Raw genomic sequence first — 10171 nt, 5'->3', positions numbered from 1 at the left:
TGTTTGAAAAAGCAGCGGCAAATGATGTTCCTTGACTTTCAGGGGAAAAATTCCTTCTTAGGGGTCAAATTTAAGGGTCCTCCGGGCCTCCTGCGCAAGCCAGATGTATTTTGAAGATTCCCACGCTCCTCGCGAGCATTTTGAGTACTGGTGGGTCTGAAATGGACTCTGAATAACAAAGTTATGACCGTTTTAGTGCACACCGGTCCTTCATATGGCATTCCTTGAAAGAACTTCATTTTGTCATGATGCGTTCTGGTGCTCTGTCCCAAAATTTTGTGTCCTCCATAGTGGAGATATTGTTTCCACATATATATTGACTGATGCTAGGAATGCCCTCCTATTATTGGCTATCACACACATACTTTACGGCATGCCAGACGTCAAAGACAAGGAGAATAAGTCTTATAGTCGCCTTATTTTTTTTGAATTTACAACCAAATGGGATTCCCCGAATCATAGAACATATGCAGAATGCAACGTTTGTCCAGACCAGGCAGACTAATGTTTATGCTCACCATAATATCTCGGATTTCCTTCCAAAGGAGTGCCAATGGGTTCAGAAACTTGTCTGAAAAGTAGCGGCAAATGATGTTCTTTTAACTTTCAGGGGCAAAAAGTCCTGCTTAGGCCTCATTTCATTGTAAGGGATCCCGGGGGGATCCCTGCGTTTTCCCCGAGTGGGTACACCACGGGCTGAGTTCGCCCCGGGGAAGCGGGCATCCCCATTTGGTAGTACGTGAGGCGGGGAGATCCCTGGACTTTCCTCGGCCCATCCCCGGGATAGATCTCCCGATGTCGATAGGCCGGGGAGTAAACCCTCGACTGTCTCGCTCTCCCTACGACCGGTGGCGATGGCCTCCCCTCCAGCCTCCACCTCCGTTCCGTGCATCTCCATCCGACGACCGAGCAGCGCCGCCCCCAGCACCCTCCTTCAAGAGAACCACCTCCACAGTCCGTCCCTCTGGCAGCGGTGATAGTGATGGACCGATCATCATCCAGCTCCCCTCTGCCTCAAAGCTTCTATCACCTCCGGCGACGACGATGACCAGGAGGTCATCCTCCTTTCACCAAGGTTATTACCTCCTCCTCCTTCTCCTCTTCTATTCGGTGTTTTTTCTTCTCCATGGTGATGCCTTCCCTGCTACACGCACTGACGAGCACTTGTATAGATCCAAGTAACTCGTCTTACGTCTGAGTTTTGTATCACAAGTGAGCAAGTGTACACCTTACATCCATATTTGCAGCACCTCTAACCATCCTGATCTCACAACTGAGCACAATTACCTTTGTTTCCTTGTGATGTTGTATACACGATGCTAATCTATGCACAATATTCTTTGTGATTAATTAACTCTTGTAATGCTATTTTTTGAGTCAGGCATAGCTAACAAGCTGTATATTTGTACAATGGCTTTATGGAGGTGTATAGTATTAGCTTTCCTTTATAAATGGTTAGCACAACATTTAATTTCACCTGAAATCAACATTATGACAAGCTGACTATAACCGAACAAGGACAACTTTTATTATGCAGCCCAACTTCTTAGGGTTGAGAATTATATCACAGGATCGGCACCATGGGCTGCATTTACTTATTTAATCCTTGCACTTTTTCTAGATGCTTCCTATGATCTTACTTGTTGTGAATTATCTTGCAATACCATTTTATTTAACTCACCATGTCAAGAGGACATGCCCTGTTTTACAATCGCTCGTTAGTCCATGTTTTGCTTGGTTCTCCGAAAACATGTGTGGCATGAACCTGAACTGCACTTATTCTTAATGTGATGTATAACTTGAAGATGGTTACTTCAGTGCACAGTGAGTGATGCATCACATGACATCCCTTGAAATTCTTTTACTGCTCCCCTTCAAACTTGGCACTGTTCTTGATTACAGTCTTGTTCCCACCAGATGCATGAACATGAGCTCAATACTTAATACGACAGGTATATGACATGAATAGGCCTTGCTTGATCAAGAAAACTAATGATACAAATTGCATCTGTTGGTAAACTTGGCCTAGAAAATCACACATGGAAGGGACTACTGGTCCTGTACTACCTTTGTCCTAATTTTAACTAAGAATCTTTTGGATAACCTGAAGTGTGCTTGTCTTGCTTTTAATAATGGTGTAGCATAAACATATTAGTCATTGGAATTTAATTCTGTTGATGAAAGTAGCATTAGTATCAAGCTAATTTTTCAGTTTAACTCTGGCCATCAACAAAGTTGAAAATTACTCTCATTCAAGTTGTTCACTTTTGTACCAAGCTATAGAACCAACGTTTGAGCATACGTAATCTTGATAATTGGCATTGGTTTACTCAAGTTCATTCAAATTCTTTTTCGAGAAAACACGTGTTTCATTTCATTGAAAAGGTGGGGAAAACAATACAAGAGCCTCTAAGGAGGGCTATGAAAATATATGATGGGCGTTTAGTGGACATCCCAGGTTGTCAGCAAAATCATTCTAAGGCCGAGGGCCCCTGCTCTAGACCAAAGGGCAGCTTCCTCCTTGATGCACACGAGTGTGTTTGGGGCATAGGGGAGGGCCCTACACCAGAGGGCAGCTTCAACCTTAGCCATGAGAAGGTTTCATGCCAGACTTGTCGGGAAAATGGGCAATCGCTGAGGAGATGCAACATGGTTTCCATTGCCTGGTCGCAGAGGAGACATCTCAGGTGGTGTGATAGACCTTGACGCTGTAAACGTTCCGCTGTCCAGCAGCGATCTTTTTTGGCCAATCAGTGGAAGAACAAAACACGTGGAGGCGCCAACTCTTCCAGATGAACTTCCATGCGCTGTATCATGAGCTAGCAAAGTATGTGCATCCGTGCTCCTGCCGCTCCACTTCCAGGTGATGGCGTCGGGTTGATCAGAGAGGATGAAGCTCTCAAGTTCCCGCCAAAGCATTAGGTAATGTTAAATCTCATCGAGGACGATCATTCAAGTTCTCAAAAATTTGAAGCTTGACTTGTAAAACGCATATTAGTGATAAAGCAATTAAAAGATGAATCCATGTACTATTAAGACTACGAATTATCCAAAAGAGAGACCAACATTTTATAATATTTGCATCTGTTTGTTTGCCAACATGCGTATAAATAAGAATTTGTGCTTATGTTATATATATATATATATATAGCTTGCCACAGAACTAGTAATGGGTCGCTAAACTTTTAACGGTTTAAAAGTTATCAAAAAATATGAAATAAATTTGGGAGCATCTCTCTAATGTAATAAGATGATACAATGGAGGGATTGTCAAAATATGCATCTATGTGTCCTCGGCAAAAATAATAAGCATTTCAGCTCACCGCGACATAAATAAACACCGAACTATTTGTTTTTTTGTCCAGGACACATACAGTTGTATTTTTTAATCCCTCCGTTAGATCATGTTATATTATAGGTGTGTTGGTTCAGTATTTTTTTCAGAATTTTTGAGAACCTTTGCACCGTTGAAACCCTTAACTAGTTCTGTGGAAAGCACTTGTAGAAAATCATATATATATATATATATATATTTAAAATCTCATATTGCGTAGTAACAACAATGTTCCTTTTTTGCTTTGCAGGTTTCCTAAAGATAGAAAATAAAAATGTTCAAACAAGTTGATGCTGGAAGTTTTAGTAAAGTATCTATTTCAACAAGAAAACCTTTTGCTATGGATGTCTCACATATGGGCATATTTTAATGGAGCTAAATGCTTATTCTTGTTGGATTTTTAACCGTCGTTAGTATTTTTAAAAACATGATTTGCACACTAAATTTATCCTCAGTAGTGTTGTGTAATTTGTCCGACTCGGCCATATAACATATTGTTAGCGTGTAATTGGGTTGAAGTGTTAATTTGCTGATTATGTGTGTATTCCTATTTTCTCCAAAAAAATCCTGAATTATTCTCTATCTTCCTGAGAACTTGTGTCATCGCTGAATTTTCTAGACTTATCAAGGAAAAATAGAAAAAATTTAATTACTTTTTTTGCGGGAGAATTGTAATTACTTCTAAACTCATATGATATTTCTGTAAAGAAACCAGAGTTATTTTTATGATTTTTGAATATGAGATTTCCTTCCCAAAGATTTTTAGCATTTTTCTGTACGTTAACTCCTCCCCTGTGCCTCTCGTCAAAACTGGGGAAAGGATCTCCCTATGGTGGGACGGGATCCCACATGACCATGGAAATCCCCACGAGGGGGATTAGAGCCATGGGATACTTCCCCATTTCAACCAAACAGGGCCTTAAGGGCAGAATTTGAGGGTCCTCCGAGACTCCTGTGTAAGCCGGAAGTATTTTCTAGATTCTTATGCTCGTCGCGAGCATTTTGAGTACTTATGGTCCAACAGACTATGAATGAAAACTTATGGCCATTTTGGTGAACACCGGTCCTTCATATGTCAGTCCTTCAAACAACTTCATTTTCTCATGACTCGTTATGGCGCGCCGCCCAAAAATATTGTGTCCTCCATAGTGGACATATTGTTTCCACATATATATTGACCGATGCCAGGAATGCCCTCCTATTATTGGGCGTCACACACGTACGTTACGGCATGCCACACGGCAAAAACAAGGAGAATAAGACTTATAGTGGCCTCATTTCCTTGAAGTTATAACCAAATGGGATTCTCCGGATCATAGAACATATGCAGAATGCAATGTTTGTCCATACCAGGCAAAGTAATGTTTATACTCACCATAATCTCTCGGATTTATTCCAGAGTAGTGCCAATGGATTCAAAAACTTGTTTGAAAAGGAGGGACAAATGATGCTCGTTGAATTTTTGGTGGAAAAAGTCCTGCATAGGGGTCAAATTGGAGGGTCCTCCGGGACTATTGCGCAAGCCGGAAGTATTTTCTAGATTCCCACGCTCGTCGCGAGCATTTTAAGTACTTGTGGGTCCAAAGCAGACTCCGAATCACAAAGTTATGACCGTTTTAGTGAACGCCGGCCCTTCATATGGCAGTCCTTGAAAGAACTTCATTTTCTCGTGACGCATTCTGGCATGCCGCCCCAAAATTTTGTGTCCTCCATACTAGAGATATTGTTTTCACATATATATTGACCGATGCCAGGAATTCCCTCCTATTATTGGCTGTCACACACATACGTTATGGCATGCCACACGGCAAAATCAAGGAGAATAAGGCTTATAGTCGCCTTATTTTCTTGAATTTACAACCAAATGGTATTCCTCGGATCATAGAGCATGTGCAGAATGCAACGTTTGTCCTTACCATGCGGACTAATGTATATACTCACCATAATCTCTCGGATTTCCTTCCAAAGGAGTGCCAATGGGTTCAGAAACTTGTTTGAAAAGCAGCGGCAAATGATGTTCTTCGATTTTTAGGGGCAAAAGTCCTACTCAGGGGCCAAACTTGTGGGTCCTCCGGGCCTCCTGTGCAAGCCAGAAGTATTCTGAAGATTCCCAAACTCATAGCGAGCATTTTGAGTACTTGTAGGTCCAAAACGGACTCCGAATGACAAAGTTATGACCGTTTTAGTGAATACTGGTCCTTCATATGGCAGTGCTTGAAAGAACTTCATTTTCTCGTGACGCGTTCTGGAGCGCTGCCACAAAATTCTGTGTCCTCCATAGCGGAGATATTCTTTCCACTTATATATTGAACGATGCCACGAATTCCCTCCTATTATTGGTTGTCACACACGTACGTTACGGCATGCCATACGGCAAAAACAGGGAGAATAAGACTTATAGTCACCTTATTTCTTGAATTTACAACAAAATGGGGTTCCTCGGATCATAGAGCATGTGCAGAATGCAAATTTTGTCCTTACTAGGCAAACTAATGCTTATGCTCCCATTATATCTCAGATTTCCTTCCAAAGGAGTGTCAATGTGTTGAGGAACTTGTTTGAAAAGGCAGGGGCAAATGATGTTCTTTGACTTTCAAGGGCAAAAGGTCTGCATAGGGGCCGCATTTGAGGGTCCTCCGGGGCACCTGCGCAAGCCGGAAGTATTTTCTAGATTCTTACGCTGGTCACGAGCATTTTGAGTACTTAAGGGTCCAAACCTAACTCTGAATGACAAGTTATGACTGTTTTGGTGAACACCGGTCCTTCATATGTCAGTCCTTGAAAGAACTTCATTTTCTCATGACGCGTTATGGCCCGCTGCCAAATTTTTTTTGTGTCCTCCATAGTGGAGATATTTTTTCCACATATATATTGACCAATGCTATGAATGCCCTGCTATTATTGGGTGTCACACACATACGTTACGACATGCCACATGGCAAAAACAAGGAGAATAAGGCTTATAGTCGCCTTATTTTCTTGAATTTACAACCAATAGGGATTCTCCGGATCATAGAACATGTGAAGAATGCAATGTCTATCCATACTAGGCAGAGTAATGTATATACTCACCATAGTCGCTCGGATTTATTCCAAAGTAGTGCTGATGGGTTCAGAAACTTGTTTGAAAAGCAGCGGCAAATGATGTTCGTTGACTTTCGGGGGCAAAAAGTCTTGCTTAAGGGCCGAATTTGAGTGTCCTCCAGGACTCCTGCGCAAGCCGAAAGTATTTTCTATATTCCCACGCTCGTTGCGAGCAGTTTGAGTACTTGTGGGTCCGAAACAGACTCTGAATGACAAAGTTATGACCGTTTTAGTGAACGCTTGTCCTTCATATGGAAGTCCTTGAAAGAACTACATTTTCTCGTGACGCATTCTGGCGTGCCACCTCAAAATTTTGTGTCCTCCATACTGGAGATATTGTTTTCACAAATATTGAACGATGCCAGGAATGCCCTCCTATTATTGGTTGTCACACACATACGTTACGGCATGCCACACGGCAAAAACAAGGAGAATATGGCTTATAGTCTCCTTATTTTCTTGAATTTACAACCAAATGATATTCCTCGGATCATAGAGCATGTGCGGAATGCAACGTTTGTCCTTACCAGGCGGACTGATGTTTATACTCACCATAATCTCTCGGATTTCCTTCCAAAGGAGTGCCAATGGGTTCAGAAACTTGTTTGAAAAGAAGTGGCAAATGATGTTCTCTGACTTTTAGGGGCAAAAAGTCCAGCTTAGGGGCTGAACTAGAGGGTCCTCCGGGCCTCCTGTGCAAGCCAGAAGTATTTTGAAGATTCGCAAACTCGTTGCAAGCATTTTGAGTACTTGTAAGTCCAAAACGGACTCTGAATGACAAAGTTATGACCGTTTTAGTGAACACCGGTCCTTCATATGGCAGTGCTGGAAAGAACTTCATTTCTCGTGACGCGTTCTGGCGCCGCCCCAAATTTTGTGTCCGCCATAGTGGAGATATTGTTTCCACATATATATCGACCGATGCCACAAATGCCCTCCTATTATTCACTGTCACACACGTACGTTACGGCATGCCACACGACAAAAACAAGGAGAATAAGGCTTATAGTCGCCTTATTTTCTTGAATTTACAACCAAATGGATTACCCGGATCATAGAGCATGTGTAGAATGCCACTTTTCACCTTACCAGGCATACTAATGCATTTACTCCCATTTTATCTCGGATTTCCTTCCAAAGGAGTTCCAATGTGTTCAGAAACTTGTTTGAAAAGGCAGCAGCAAATGATGTTCTTTTACTTTCAGGGGAAAAACTTCCTGCATAGGGCCCGAATTTGAGGGTCCTTCGGGCCTCCTGCACAAGCCGGAAGTATTTTCTAGATTCCCACGGTCGTCGCGAGTATTTTGAGTACTTGTGATAGAGGCAAAGGGTCCTGTCTTTTGATGAGATGGTGATTATCATTTCGGAGGAGTAGACTTTGACGATCCAACTACGAACATGCAAAGATGTCGCGCCTTATCAATCGCTAAACCAACTCCGAGAGGTTATTGACCACGCCGGAGCATGATCAACCTGACCTTGAAGGTCTATTTCCTGCAGGCAAACGAAGAACAAGCAAGAAACTAATATTGCAATCTGGATATTGTGAATATAAGATGCAAGCTTTAGTGATGAAGGTGGGGTTATGTGACATCTTTGTTTGGTCATTGAACACAAATGAAGTACGCAAAGTTCCATCTATGGCGAACTTTTAATCTAAACAAAACCCACAATCTAAACGACGCCCTAAGGGATTTATATATGGAGGAAGAGGGGGGAATTTCGTGGCCCTTGGAGGAGGGGTCCGAAAAAAATCCTAACTCTTGTTTCCCCACACATACGGACTCTAAAAACAGCCTATACTTAAGTATTTCGAAATAACATGGGCCTGGCCCAATAATAAGGTGACACAGCACCTATAATAGCCTCTGGACAAAATTTATGAAGTTGCATCTTGTATATTTCGTCCAAGGCTTCATGCACTCCTTATGATGGCTTCAAAGTCCTGAAATCATCACTTGTAACTCCGTTCTTGTTCCCCTTGCACATGCCATCATCTTCATGTTTGGTCTTGCTTGAGTGTTCATCCCTCTTATCCATGCCAAGCCCTTCATTTGTAAGCAAAACAAATGTAACCAACTTAGGCAGCATCATATTCTCATGAACATTAGATTCATTACCAAGAAACGGAAGTACCTGATAATTTAATTGGCATGCGCGAGCTCTAGTAATTGGTTCAGTATGTATAGCAGCAGGGGCTGTGGGTGTTTCAATGGTATTGATGTTGTCATAATCCTCTCCTTGCTGAAATGAAGTCGTCCTTGACGAAAGCTCATCTTACTCAACCAAATAAGGATTCAAATTTGCAATGTTAAAAGTGGGACTAACCCCAAAATCTGCAGGCAACTCAAGTATATATGCATTATCATTCATTTTCTCTAACACCTTAAAAGGACCATTAGCACGTGGCATTAGCTTTGATTTACGTAAATCAGCAAATCTGTCCTTATGCAAATGTAACCAAACAAGATCTCTAGGTGCAAACACAACATGTTTTCTACCCTTATCTCCAACAAGTTTCTATTTAGCATTCATACGCTCAATGTTTTCCTTAGTTAACTCATGCATTTTTAAGATCAATTCAGCACATTGTTTAGCATCAAAATTAACCTTCTCCGAAGATGGAAGAGGCAACAAATCAGAGGGTTCACGAGGTAGGAAACCATACACAATTTCAAAAGGGCACATCTTAGTAGTAGAATGCAACGAACGACTATAAGCAAATTCAATATGAGGCAAGCATTCTTCCTACATTTTCTTATTATTCTTCAAAACAGCCCTAAGCATAGTAGACAATGTTCTATTGATTACTTCAGTTTGACCATCAGTTTGGGGGTGACAAGTAGTACTAAAAAGTAGTTTAGTCCCCAACTTAGCCCATAAACATCTCCAAAAGTGGCTAAGAAATTAAGTATCACGATCAGAAACAATAGTATTTCTCACACCATGCAAGCGAACAATTTCACGAAAGAACAAATCAGCAACATTAACAACATCATCGCTTTTATTACATGGTATAAAGTATGCCATTTTCGAGAATCTATTCATGACAACAAATATGCTATCCCTCCCCTTCTTTGTTCAAGGTAAACCTAAAACAAAGTCCATAGATATATCCTCCAAAGGAACACTAAGTACAGGCAATTGCATATATAAACCATGAGGATTGAGTCGTGACTTAGCTTTTTGACATGTAGTGCAGTGAGCAACAAAACGCTCAACATCCCGTCTTGTCTTTGGCCAGAAGAAATGTGTAGAAAATACGTCCTTCGTCTTCTTTACGCCAAAGTGTCGCATTAATCCTCCTCCATGCGCCTCCTTCAACAACAAAAGATGAATGGACCTAGCTAGAATGCATAGCTTGTTAGCACGGAACACAAATCCATCATTAACGACGAACTTGTTCCATGTTCTTCCTTCTTTACAATTCTGCATTACATCTTTAAAATCAGCATCATGCACATATTGATCTTTGATGGTCTCCAAACCAAATATTTTGAAGTCAAGCTATGAAAGCATAGTATAGCGATGAGACAATGCATCAACATTAACATTTTCTTTACGCTTCTTGTGTTTAATGACATAAGGGTAAGTCTCAATGAATTCAACCCATTTAGCATGTCTACGATTCAGTTTAGCTTGACTTTTAATATGTTTCAAGGATTCATGATCAGAATGTATAACAAATTCTTTGGGCTATAAATAATGTTGCCATGTTTCCAAGGTCCGAACAAGAGCATATAATTCTTTATC

General features: G+C 41.2%; 1 long non-coding RNA gene across 1 annotated transcript; it reads left to right on the top strand.

The window, feature by feature from the left end:
• The first annotated feature begins 572 nt into the window (after nucleotides 1-572).
• Nucleotides 573-3916, top strand: LOC125508446 (uncharacterized). Its single transcript, XR_007283483.2, has 2 exons — nucleotides 573-2922; nucleotides 3585-3916. It is a non-coding gene; the product is annotated as an uncharacterized LOC125508446 (long non-coding RNA).
• The last annotated feature ends 6255 nt before the right edge of the window (nucleotides 3917-10171 follow it).

Source organism: Triticum urartu, chromosome 5A (genome assembly GCF_056163025.1).
Source record: "Triticum urartu cultivar PI428250 chromosome 5A, HENAU_Tu73, whole genome shotgun sequence".
Lineage (NCBI taxonomy): Eukaryota > Viridiplantae > Streptophyta > Magnoliopsida > Poales > Poaceae > Triticum > Triticum urartu.
Note: the sequence above shows the minus strand (reverse complement) of the source record. Positions and strands in the feature narration are given on the sequence as shown.